Raw genomic sequence first — 13,134 nt, forward strand, 5'->3', positions numbered from 1 at the left:
ACAATTAGAGGTGCTTTCAAGATTTTAATCTGGTATTGGTGACCAAGAGTGGTCTAAAGTATATGGGATATAGGTAGAAGTAATGGGAGACAACATGGCTGAATGGAAAGATCATTGGATGTCGAGTCAAGTGAGAAATAGGTTGGAATTTTGCCTCTAACACCTAAAACTATGGCCAAGAGAAAATCTCTAAGACTGTTTCCTTTCCCAAAAAATGGTCATTTTACTACTTACATCAAGAGTGAAAGAAGAAAGTGCTTTGTGAAACATAAGGTAAGATATCAATAGTTAATAATCATTCCTTATTGTATGAATTATGATATATAAATACATGCATATAATACATATACACATACATACACACATACTTGCCAAGACAGAGTCCAAATGGAGCAAAAACAATTCAGGATTAAACTAGAGAGGGGAAATGAAATTCAAACTAGGAAATTTGGAAATAGTATCCTGTGATTTAAAACTGTTAGGTGGGAGTATGAATAATTTAATCAAGTTATGTCTACTAATTATAGGGTCTAGGCTACATGCCTTTTGTCAATATTTTAAACATCATTTCTGATGTATCTGTATAAGAATTATCAGAAATGAGCTGCTCTCTAAATTTAGGAGGGATTCTACATGTGCTGGTGATTGCAGTAGAGAAGCATGTTCTCTAGGGAACACTTGAAATTCTAACCAAGCATCACTAATTGCCTTTGGCTATAAAGTAAAGGGAAATAGAGCAACAAGTCTCTGATGAATTTAATCCATGAAGAGAATCAACTTTGAATAACCTCACCAAAAAAGTTTTTTCCCCTCTGATCATTTTTGGATCCCAGCTTTCCTTTGTGTGAGCAGACAGTCTATGTTAATTTTATCTTTTTATTGGATATGCCTATCCAGCAGTTTCCTCTGGGCAAATAAATATCCAAAGGAGAGAAAAGCAGTTGTCACAGTGATTTACACAATCTATTTAAAAACATTAAAATGTCTGTTCTCTTATTCTTGTACATTTATACAATTAGTTAAAACATTTTCATCAAAAAATGGATCTGACAATCACACCCACTATTTCTGCTTTGTGTTCCTATTTAGAATCACATAGCATGAGTGAATTTTAAAATGTAAACAACTTGAACAAGTCAAGAAACATGAGAGAAGTATTACAATGACTAATTTATTCTCAAGATTTACCCTCAAATAACCTGAGCACACATTGGGTTGATCTTTTAGCTGTCTCTTCTAATGTTAGAATAATCTGGTCTTTATGTGATCCCCAAAATGTTTCTGTAGAAAATCATGATTCTGGAAGTAAAAAGGCAAACCATACTCTGATGTCACTTGTAGGGAGTCTGATATTGAAGACTGATTTTAGGTCATAATTTTTAGTGCCTGGTAAACACATTTTGCTTAGGAACTGATCTTTGTTATCAGGATATTTTCAATGGCAACTTAAAGGAGGATGTGATTTGAGACCTTCCATGTTGGAAAGAATTTTCAGCTTCTATGCCAAAATAAGATAAAATGTAGCGCAATAAGCTTAACTTCATTTGTTTCCATTCCATATTTTGTGATTTGGAGAATGTTTATGTGTTGAATAGTAAATGTTTTACAGTACAATTTTGCATTGCATTTGTCCATGCAAACTGCAATTATAACAGTGGGAAAGATAAATAGGAAAAGATTTCAATGTGGTATCACTGGAATTCTTTATAATTGCAAAAGTCTATCTCATTAGGATAATTAAAATGTTTGTTTGCATATAAAATGATTTATTATGAACTTTAAAATAGGTTGTTTGACACGTGTAATTGCAATGATTCTTTAAAATTCAAGTAACAGCACATATTTGCTCTTCATCCCAACCCCCCATCACTGCTTTGTGGAATCCCAGGAATTAGTATTACCTTTGCTTTCAATTGTATTAGCTTTTTTATTATTTTGAAAACCTAAAACATATTGATTAGTTGGTCCTGGCTAAGTCATTTAACCTTTCAGTGATCCCTTTCAGTGGCCACTGGGAAACTTCAAGATTTTTATTTGCAGAAGAGTTGACAATCTGCATTAGAAGAGAGACTCCACTCCCATGCTTTCTACACAATGGCATCAGAGGGACAGAATATGTATGCATGTTTATGTTTGTATATATGTATATGTATATTTGTATATTATTAGAAGCACATAGAAAGATAGAATTTTAAAATTTAAACAACTTAACTATGTCATGACATATGAGGGAATAAAAAGATTAGCAAATAGACATGAAGCTTTAGCCTCAGATTGCCTGAACACACTGTGAGCATATCCTGTGACTGTCTCTTTTAATATTAGAACAATCTTGTGCAAAATATAGATATATGGGCAGCTAGGGTGGCTCAATGGATAGAAAATTGTGCCTGGAATCAGGAAGACCTAAGTTCAAATTCAGCCTCAGACACCTGTTAGCTGTGTGACCCTGGACACATAATTTAACATGTGTTTACCTTAATCCCTTTATTTCTTTTTTCCTTTCTTTCTTTCTTCATTTTTTTTACCAAGAAAACCTCATGGACAGTATTAGCTTGCTATGGTCCATAGGGTAATGAAGAGAGATAGACACAACTGAAAGATTGAACAACAAATTCGTGTGTGTGTGTGTATATATATATATATATATATATATATATATATATATAATATATGTATATATATATACATATATATACACATATATCATGAATTGTAATATATGTATATAACATGTTATGAGCATGTGATACATACACAGATTATACATGTATATGTGTGTGTTAAAATGATTAGTTTATTTTTCCTAACTTGGCTGGTTCTCAATATGATGTATCACAGAATTGATTCATTGATCACTGATCAGTTTAGTTACATTTGTACCACATTCATTTGATGAAATTACAGAAATGTCAGAAAGAGGTACTTCTCATGGAACTGAAAATGTACTGTGTCTCCTTGCTGAAATGTACATATATAATACAGGAGATGACTCATGCGGCTTTGTTCATAATCAAACTGGAAATGGCGTGATGAAAAAAAGAAGCAAGAAGAATGACTCTAGTTTTCTTTGTGGAATTCCTTGCTTTTACCAGCACCATATCTCACAATTCCAGCTGATAAGGGGAGGAGGGAGGGAGGGATTTTTTCCCTCTTTATTTCCCTCGGCTAGCCATATGGGAGAGGCAGCATAGGCTAGCCTAGATAAATCTTATTCTTTAGAAGTTTTTCCCCCCTTACTTTTCCCTTTCTTTCCTGAGCACATAAAAGGAACTAGTTATCCTGAGAAAATTATTCCAACTTGGAGGTGATCTCATAAATTGAGAAGAAGGAGGAGGAGGAGGAGGAGGAGGAGAAGAAGAAGATGATGATGATGATGATGATGATGAAGAAAGAAGAGCAGAAGGAAGGAAGGAAGGAAGAAAGAAAGGAAGGAAGAAGGGAAGAGGAAGGGAGGGAGGGGAGGAAGGAAGGGGGAAAGAGGGAGGTAAAAATGAAATATCTATTCAATAGTCTTCCAAAGAATATCTATCTGGGAAAGTATAAAAGAATGAAAAGGTTATTATTTTAACTTGCCATATTTGTTTAAGTATGCTTACTAGTCTTTTACAATTTTTCCCAATCCTCTCATCTGATACTTCCTTGTCTTTTGTATCTATTTGGTATATGCCTATTTATCTAGAAGCTGTCTCCTTTTAAACTATAAACACCTTGAGAACAAGAATTATTTTTGTTTATATCTTTATATCTCATGTATCATGACTGCAACATAGCAGATCCTTAAAGTGTATTGTTTGATTTGGTGTTTTAAGCATCTCTACATTTGTTTATGGTAGAGGAGAGACTGATCACCTATACCCTGATAATCTATACACCTGATACCCATATTATCTATTCTAGAACTTATCCTGTTGCTAACAATTTAGGGAGACATTAGATATGAATGTTATCTAAACACCATTTCAGAGATAGCTCTATAGTTTTATTCCAGAGTGGAGGCATTGAGCCAAAAAGAAATAAGAAAACTGATCCTATTCTTTGTTCATGAGAATCTAAAGCTCCTTCCCCTTTGGGAGTCCCTTGGTCCAAAAATCACATTTTAGTTTTTCTGTGAGGTTTAAAATAATTTACCCAGGACTATTCTACTCATAATGTATGTTTATTTCACTATATTTATACAGCAAAGATTGCAAAACTATGCAGTGAGATTATAAAAAGTATTAATGGAACATAGTGCTTGGAGGTAAGTTTAGATTTTACAGGGATTGGGGGGAAGGCCAAGGCTAACTCTGTTCTTCTATTGAGTGTTTAGAAAAGAATTGTCAAGGCTGAGACACTCTGCAACATTCTGAGCAAAAACCATGCTACTGCCTGGGCTCTAGCAATATACTTTGTCATTGGTATTAATTCCAGGAAGGGCAGAATGCCATCTAGCAGTTAGGGGCTGACTCTCATGGCTACATCACACTGAAAAATAATCAAAGCAGGTTGCCATTTAGTAGCATAAATCTTCTTATTGAGGAAAGGATCTCCTTTTATTTTCAGAAAATATCCATTGGCTCTGGATGGTCCCCAAATTCTTCTTTTGAAAAGTACTATTTTTTTAAAGCATAGTGAGTGATAAGAGGACATGAGATTGTGGCACTTTTCATAGGGACCAGACAATAAGGTGTGAGGGTCTGAAATTTAAGCTTTCAAAATTTCCCTGAAGCTTAAACCGTTCCTTGGACAGAAGTATTAATCAAAAACATTCTGGTGCATTATCTAAGATAGTATAAGATAGACCATTACAGGGCAATTGTCACATTGCAATTGATGGCAAGTTGGTTTTCTTAACCTGTATTTTATCATCACTTAAAAGTAGAAATTTCCTCTAAATAAAAATGAGAATGACATAGTAGCCCTTGCAATATTTTACAAGTTTTCCTGATACATTCCTACTCTAGTTTTCCATTAGAAGACACATGTGGCTCCTTCATTGTAATGTTTTGCCTGCTGTTAGCTTTTATATATGACCTTCTCCAGAGTTAAATTAAAAGTTAAATTCTTAAGCAGACATCTTTAGACTCAGTTAATTCTTGAAGTCTCCATTTAAACTGCAAAATATTGTTTCAAATAATGATCATTTTTCTTTTTAAAAACAATACCATAGAAAAGAATCACACTATAATTTTCCCATTTTAGAATATTTTCATAAATGCTAGAGTTCAAAATGCTTGATAGAGGAAGGGGAGTGCTAAAACATAATACTTATTTTAAATAGTAAAAGGCCACATATTTTTCACTGTTCAAAAATTCAAAATACAGTGTATAAATATCCAGCATTGTGCTTATATAATAACTTTGTCACTTCAAAGTGCTTCCAGAAATGTTTTCAATGGATAATTAAATTAGCAAAAATATTTAAAACAAAAGCTAAAACATTTTAAAGGTTATTTGAGTTTTTCTAAGAGAGAGTGACTCAGTAGCCACTAACATGGCTGCTGAGTGCTAATATCCCCACTAGCTTACTAAGTGGCATAGAAAGTATTGCTAGATATACTCTTGGTTGTTTCATTAATATCCACCAGAGCTGGTTTTTAAATATTTACCAATATATTGCTGTCTCATCACCAAAAATACTCACTAGTTTTTGACCAGTTTTTAGGGTATTGTATAGCTATACATTATAATAGAGAACTGGTTATGAAACCCAAAATAAATCTATACAAAAAAATAATATTCTGTATACAGATTTGGATCTAATTTCAATCATCCCTGCAATTCATTTTACTCCTTTCAAAGTCCCTAGGCATTTAGTAAGCTTCTACTAGGTGTCAGATATTGTGCTAAATGCTAAGTATATAAAGAAATGCAAAAAATGGTTATTTTTCAGGGCAAATTGGAGTGAACCATCAGTAGAAATACTCCAGAGTAGTTCTCTTACCAAGTTACAAATGTCCTGTCTTTATTCATTCTATCTGGAGATTCAAAACTCCATGCTTTGTTCATATGCGTGTTTAAGAAAAGAGGGGGGAGGGGAAAGAAAGGAGAGAGAGACAGACAGGCAGCTACAGAGAGAGACAGAGAGACAAAGAGAGACGCAAGAGAGACAAAGACACAGGGACTGAGAGGCAGAGACAGAGTCAGAGTGTCAGAGAGTCAAAGACAGAGAGACAGAGACAGAAACACACATACACACACACATACACACACACACACACACAAACACACACGACAGAGAGACAGAGACAGAGTCAGAGAGAGAGAAAAAGACAGAGACAAAGAGAGAGACAGAAACAGAGAGCGACAGAGAGAGAGGGAGAGTGAGAGAGAGGGAGAGAGAGAGAGAGAGAGAGAGAGAGAGAGAGAGAGAGAGAATTAGGAAACTATTCCTCATGAACTCAGGCTCTCCATCATGAATTGTAGCTCTTCACCCTTCCAACATTTTCAGTTCCCTTTTGTGTGTCCATTAGGACCTAAATTTCTCAATTAAAATTGCCTCATTTTGCTTATATTTGTATCCCTTAATATAGCACAGTTGCTGGTCCATATGAATGCTTATTTCCTGAATACTTTTTACTGCTTTATGAAACTGAGGAGATATTAATGATTTTATCTATCTGATTGAATCTAATCTATCATTAATACCATTTGTTTGTATTACTTATTAATATTTTAACATAGATCTAAGTAGAATAACAAAATCTTTACAAATTCATATCTCATATTTTTTCACTGCCCTAGAATATTTGCAATATCATTGTTCAGTCACATATTCTTTCAACCTTCTATTCAAGAGAGATAAAGTATGTTGCTTATAGCTCTTTTGTTTCTCTGTTTCCTGGTGGTAATATCAGTAAACATCTGTCCTTGATATAAGGTTTGAATGGATAGTCTGTTCTATCTCCCTTTTTCATATCAGCTACCAACTTGATGCTTTTTTCTCTTGTCTAATAAAATGCCATGAGTGCCCTTTTCGGATGTATTTGAAATCCTGACTTTTCCCAACCTTTTCATATATCATTTGTCACCTCTATTCACATCAACCTGAAAGGGAACAGAGAAACTTTCAAAACTCAGTAGAGAATGGCCTTCAAAAGAAGAAAAAAACCACACAATTCTGTAAGGCCCAATGAACAAATTGGAGTTTTGTACATAGTTAATCTGATGTTGTTTTTTTTAAACTAATGCATGACGTGACTGAACAAAAATTTATCACTTTTTATTCTCTTCTCATTACAAAACATGATTAAAATAAAGTACATCCATTAGGCTAAGTTCTTAAACATTTTGGTCTCAGGATTCCTTTACTTCATTGAGGATCCCAAAGAACTTTTGTTTATGTGAATCATAGCTATTGGTATTTACCATATAATAAATTAAAATGTCAATACTACTATAAAAATAATTTTGATATTGAGGGCATCCTGAAAAGAGTTGGGGGAATGATATTTTGAGAAATCTTGCACTAGAATGTTTTGAATACTTAGATAGACTTTTAATGGGCAAAAATATTGTGAGAAAAAGGTGTTTTCCCCCTTTTTCTCCTTCCCCTCTTCAAGTTGTCAATGATGCATATTGTATAGGATAGATGAGACATGGCTAGAAAACTGTTCCTTAAAAAGGGTTAACTCTAAGAGACTGCAAGCCAAGTTTTGAATATACTGTGATTGGCAAAGAAACTAAAACAAACAGGCTACATTTCTAGAAATGCAATCTCTAGAGTGAAGGAAATATTTGTGCTGACCAGACCAGTTGAGAGTATTGTTTACAGATCTGTTTACAGATTTCTCTCTCCCCTTTAGAAGGGATAAAGACAAAATTTCATTCAGAAGAAAGTAAACAGTGGTGAAGGCAATGGAAACCATACTGAAATAAAGTCAATTAAAGGCACTAAAGATATTTTAAAAACCCCAAGATTTTAGAGGGGGAAATACTGGCACCAGAGGGCAGAACTAGGGCCAAAAAGTAGAAATTACAGGGAAGCATATTTCTACAAAACTTAAGTAAAAACAATCCTAATTTTACTGGGGAATATGGATAAAGGGGGGAGGGGGAAAATACAAACAGAGGGAAGATAGCACAGAGGGCAACAAAGAATTAGTAATCATAACCTTGAATGTGAATGGGATGAACTCTCCCTTAAAACAAGCAAATAGTAGAGTGGAATCCTACAATATGCTGCTTACAAGAAACTCATTCAAAGCAGAGAGATACATATAGAGTAAAGGTAAAAGGTTGGAGCAAAATATATTTTGGTTCAGCTGAAGTAAAAAAAGCAGGTGCAGCAATCCTTATCTCAGACAAAGCAGCAGCAAAAATCGTGTTAAAAGAGATAAGGAAGGAAGCTATATCCTCCTAAAAGATACCATAGACAATAAAGTCATTTCAATATTGAATATATATGCACCCAGTGGGAAAGCACCCAAAATCTTAGAGGAGAAGCTGAAAGAACTACAGGAAGACATAGACAGCAAAACTCTACTAGTGGGAGACCTCAACCTCCCACTATCAGATCCGAATCATAAAACAAACAAGAAAGTAATTAGGGAGGTAAATAGATTGTTAGAAAAATTAGATATGGTAGACTTATGGAGGAAACTGAATGGGGATAGAAAGGAACATACCTTTTTCTCTGCAGTACATGGAACTTATACAAAAATTGACCATGTCCTAGGACATAAAAACCTAATGATCAACTGCAGAAAGGCAGAAATAGTGAGTACATCTTTCTTAGATCACAATGCAATAAAAGTCATATGCAATACTAGGCCAAGGAGATATAGACCCAGAACAAAATGGAAACCGAATAACCCCATTTTAAAAAATGAGTGGACCAAAAAACAAATTATAGAAAGAATTAACCATTTTATCCTAGATAATGATAATAATGAAACAACATACCAAAACCTATGGGATTCATTCAAAGCAACTCTCAGGGGATATATTATAGCTCTAAATGCTTATATGAATAAATTGGAGAAAGAGGAAATCAGTGAACTAAACATGCAACTAAAAAAATTAGAGAAAGAACAAATCAAAAATCCCCAATCAAATACCAAATTAGAAATTCTAAAAATTAAAGGAGAAATTAATAAAATAGAAAGCAAAAAAATTGAATTAATAAATAAAACCAAAAGTTGGTGTTATGAAAAAACCAATAAAATTGATAAACCTCTGGTCAATTTGATTAAAAAAAGACAGAAGAAAACCAAATTGCTAGTATTGTAAATGAAAAAAGTGAACTCACCACCAATGAGAAGGAAATTAAGTAATAACTTGAAATTATTTTGCCCAACTCTATGCCAATAAATTTGATAATCTAAGTGAAATGGATGAATATTTACAAAAGTATAAGTTGCCCAGGTTAAATGAAGAAGAGATTAAATACCTAAACAACCCTTTCTCAGAAAAAGAAATTCAACAAGCCTTTACTGAACTCCCTAAAAAAAATCTCCAGGGCCTGATGGATTCACAAGTGAATTCTACTAAACATTTAAGGAACAATTGGTTCCAATCCTATATAAACTCTTTGGAAAAATAGGGAAAGATGGAACTCTGTCTAACTCTTTCTATGAAACCAATATGGTACTGTTACCTAAATCAGGAAGAGTTAAAACAGAGAAAGAAAATTATAGACCTATTTCCCTGATGAATATAGATGCAAAAATCCTAAACAAAATCTTAGCAAAACGACTACAAGTCATCACTAGGATAATACATTATGATCAAGTAGGATTTATTCCAAGAATGCAGGGTTGGTTCAATATTAGGAAAACTGTTAGTATACTCAATTCTATCAACAACAAACCTATCAGAAATCATATCATTAGATGCTGAAAAAGCTTTTGACAAAATACAGCATCCATTCTTATTAAAAACACTAGACAGTGTAGGAATAAATGGACTGTTCCTTAAAATAATTAGCAGTATCTATCTAAAACCATCAACAAGCATTATATTCAATGAGGAGAGGCCAGAGGCATTCCCAGTAAGATCAAGGGTGAAACAAGGGTGCCCATTATCACCACTACTATTCAATATCGTATTAGAAATGTTAGCATCAGCAATTAGAGAAGGAAAAAGAAATTGAAGGAATTAGAATTGGGAAGGAAGAGATAAAACTCTCACTATTCACAGATGACATGATGGTCTACCTAGAGAATCCCAAGAAATCATCTAAAAAACTACTGGAAACAATTAGCAATTTTAGCAAAGTTGCAGTTTATAAAATAAACCCCCCATAAATCTTCAACTTTCCTATATATGTCTAGCAAGAAACAGCAGGAAGAGCTAAAAAAAGAAATCCCATTCAAAGTAACTTCAGTCAGTGTAAAATATTTGGTAGTCTATTTGCCAAGACAGACTCAGAATCTTTTTGAAAACAATTATAAAACACTTCTCACACAAATTAAATTAGATTTAAATAACTGGGCAAATATCAACTGCTCATGGATAGGTAGAGCTAATATAATAAAAATGACAATTCTACCAAAACTAAACTATTTATTTAGTGCCCTATCAATCAAAATTCAAAATAATCACTTTAATGAGTTAGAAAAAATTGTAAGTAAATTCATATGGAGAAATAAAAAGTCAAGAATTGCCAGGAGCTTAATGAAAAAAAGTACAAACGAAGGTGGCTTAGCACTACCTGATCTAAAATTATATTATAAAGCATCAGTCATGAAAACTGTTTGGTATTGGCTAAGAAATAGAGTGGTGGACCAGTGGAATAGACTAGGTGTAAAAGCAGATGATTATAGTAATCTGCTGTTTGATAAACCCAGAGTCTGGCCATTGGGATAAAAACTCCCTCTTTGATAAAAACTGCTGGGATAATTGGAAGTTAGTATGGAAGAAACTTAGATTAGACCAATACCTCACACCCTTTACCAAGATAAGATCCAAATGGTTACAGGACATAGACATAAAAAACAATAGTATAGGCAAATTAGAAGATCAAGGACTAGTCTACCTGTCAGATCTATGGAAAGGGGAACAGTTTATGACTAAGGAAGAGTTGGAGAACATCACCAAAAAACAGATGATTTCGATTACATTAAATTAAAAAGCTTTTGCACAGATAAAACCAATGTAATCAAGATCAAAAGAAATGTAGTAAACTGGGAAATAATCTTTACAACTAATAATTCTGACAAAGGACTCATTTCTAAAATATATAGAGAACTGAGTCATATTTTTAAAACAAAAAGCCATTCCCCAATTGACAAATGGTCAAAGGATATGCAAAGGCAATTTACAGATGAGGAGATCAAAGCAATCCATAGCCATATGAAAAAATGCTCTAAATCATTATTTATTAGAGAAATGCAAATTTAAGCTTCTCTGAGGTACCACCTCACATCTCTCAGATTGGCCAGTATGACCAGGAAGGATAATGATCATTGTTGGAAGGGATGTGGGAAATCTGGGACACTATTACACTGTTGGTGGAGCTGTGAACTCATCCAACCCTTCTGGAGAGCTATTTGGAACTATGCCCAAAGGGCCTACCCTTTGACCCAGCAATACCACTACTGGGTCTATACCCTGAAGAGATGAGGAAAAAGGGTAAAAACATTACTTGTACAAAAATATTTATAGCAGCCCTGTTTGTGGTGGCAAAGAATTGGAAATCCAGTAAATGTCCTTCAATTGGGGAATGGCTTAGCAAACTGTGGTATATGTATGTCATGGGACACTATTGTTCTGTTAGAAACCAGGAGGGATGGGATTTCAGGGAAACCTGGAGGGATTTGCATGAACTGATGATGAGTGAGATGAGAACCAGAAAAACTCTATACACCCTAACAGCAACATGGGAGTGATGTTCAACCTTGAAGGACTTGCTCATTCCATCAGTGCAACAATTGGGAACAATTTTGGGCTGTCTGCAAAGGAGAGTACCATCTGTATCCAGATAAGGAGCTGTGGAGTTTGAACAAAGTACAAAGACTATTCCCTTTAATTTAGGGGAAAAAAACCAGATACCTTATTGTCTGATCTTGTTACCTCTGAGAATTCTTTTCTCTTTAAGGATATGATTTCTCTCTCGTCACACCCAATTTGGATCAAGGTACAACATGGAAACAAAGTAAAGACTAACAGTGCTATCTGTGGGGTGGGGGTGGGGGAGGGAAGCAAGATTGGGGGAAAATTGTAAAACTCAACTAATATCTTTAATAAAAATAAATTTAAAAAAAAATCGTAATTTTTTGGAATTGCCTCTAAACAGAAAGGACTGACAATTTGCTGGACACATTAAAAATGAGATAGATGACTCCAGTTGGGGGTTGGACTAGTTATAACCTCATGTAGCAAATGAAATAAAATATTATTCTCTATAGTTATAACTTCATGTAGCAAATGAAATAAAATATTATTCTCTACTTTAACCAAAAACAAGCAAAAGAAAACATCAAAACTTTAAGTCAGTACTTGTAAAAAGTGAACCTTACTTATTTTATGGATAGGAACAAAATGAATATAAAGGATTGCCTATGTTATTACTACATATAAAGTTCAACTAAAGAGGCCACTCCATATGGAGAAGGTTTGAAGTCAACTTGGAAAAAAATTTTATTTTGAAATATATTTCAAGGTAATTGAATTGGCAGCTGGGTCAAGGCAGGTATGGCAAAGGACCCAGAAGTTGTTAACTTTATTTGTATTTGAATAGTCTAAGGGTAGATTCTTCAGGAAACTAGAACTGAAATGCCAAAGGATTGTTGATTCTGTTACAGGAAACAACACTCAAGCTGTTTTGACTTCTTGATATTGAATTATGCCAAAGGATGAGTCTGGGGCTTTAAAATGCTAGTTTTGTGGGACAGATACAATGTGGATAAGGATAGAGACTAGACCTGTAATTTTATCAGTGTATGGAATTTTGAGGAAACTTCCTCCACCAGTTCAGGGCAACACTGCCACAGCTAATAAAGACTTTTCAATGTTGATTTTAAGCACTGAAAATTTAAGTGACTTTTCCAGGGAATGTATGTCAGTAGCAAGATGTAAAACCCTGCCTTCCTTGGTTATAGGCAAGTTTTTAATCTATTATTCCACACTGCCTTTTTTCTTTCTCTAGAGATACTAGTTGTTACCATGGCTGAATCACTCAGCCTACTCCAGGCTTCAATCTCTTCATCT

This window comes from Macrotis lagotis, chromosome 1 (assembly GCF_037893015.1).
Source record: "Macrotis lagotis isolate mMagLag1 chromosome 1, bilby.v1.9.chrom.fasta, whole genome shotgun sequence".
Lineage (NCBI taxonomy): Eukaryota > Metazoa > Chordata > Mammalia > Peramelemorphia > Peramelidae > Macrotis > Macrotis lagotis.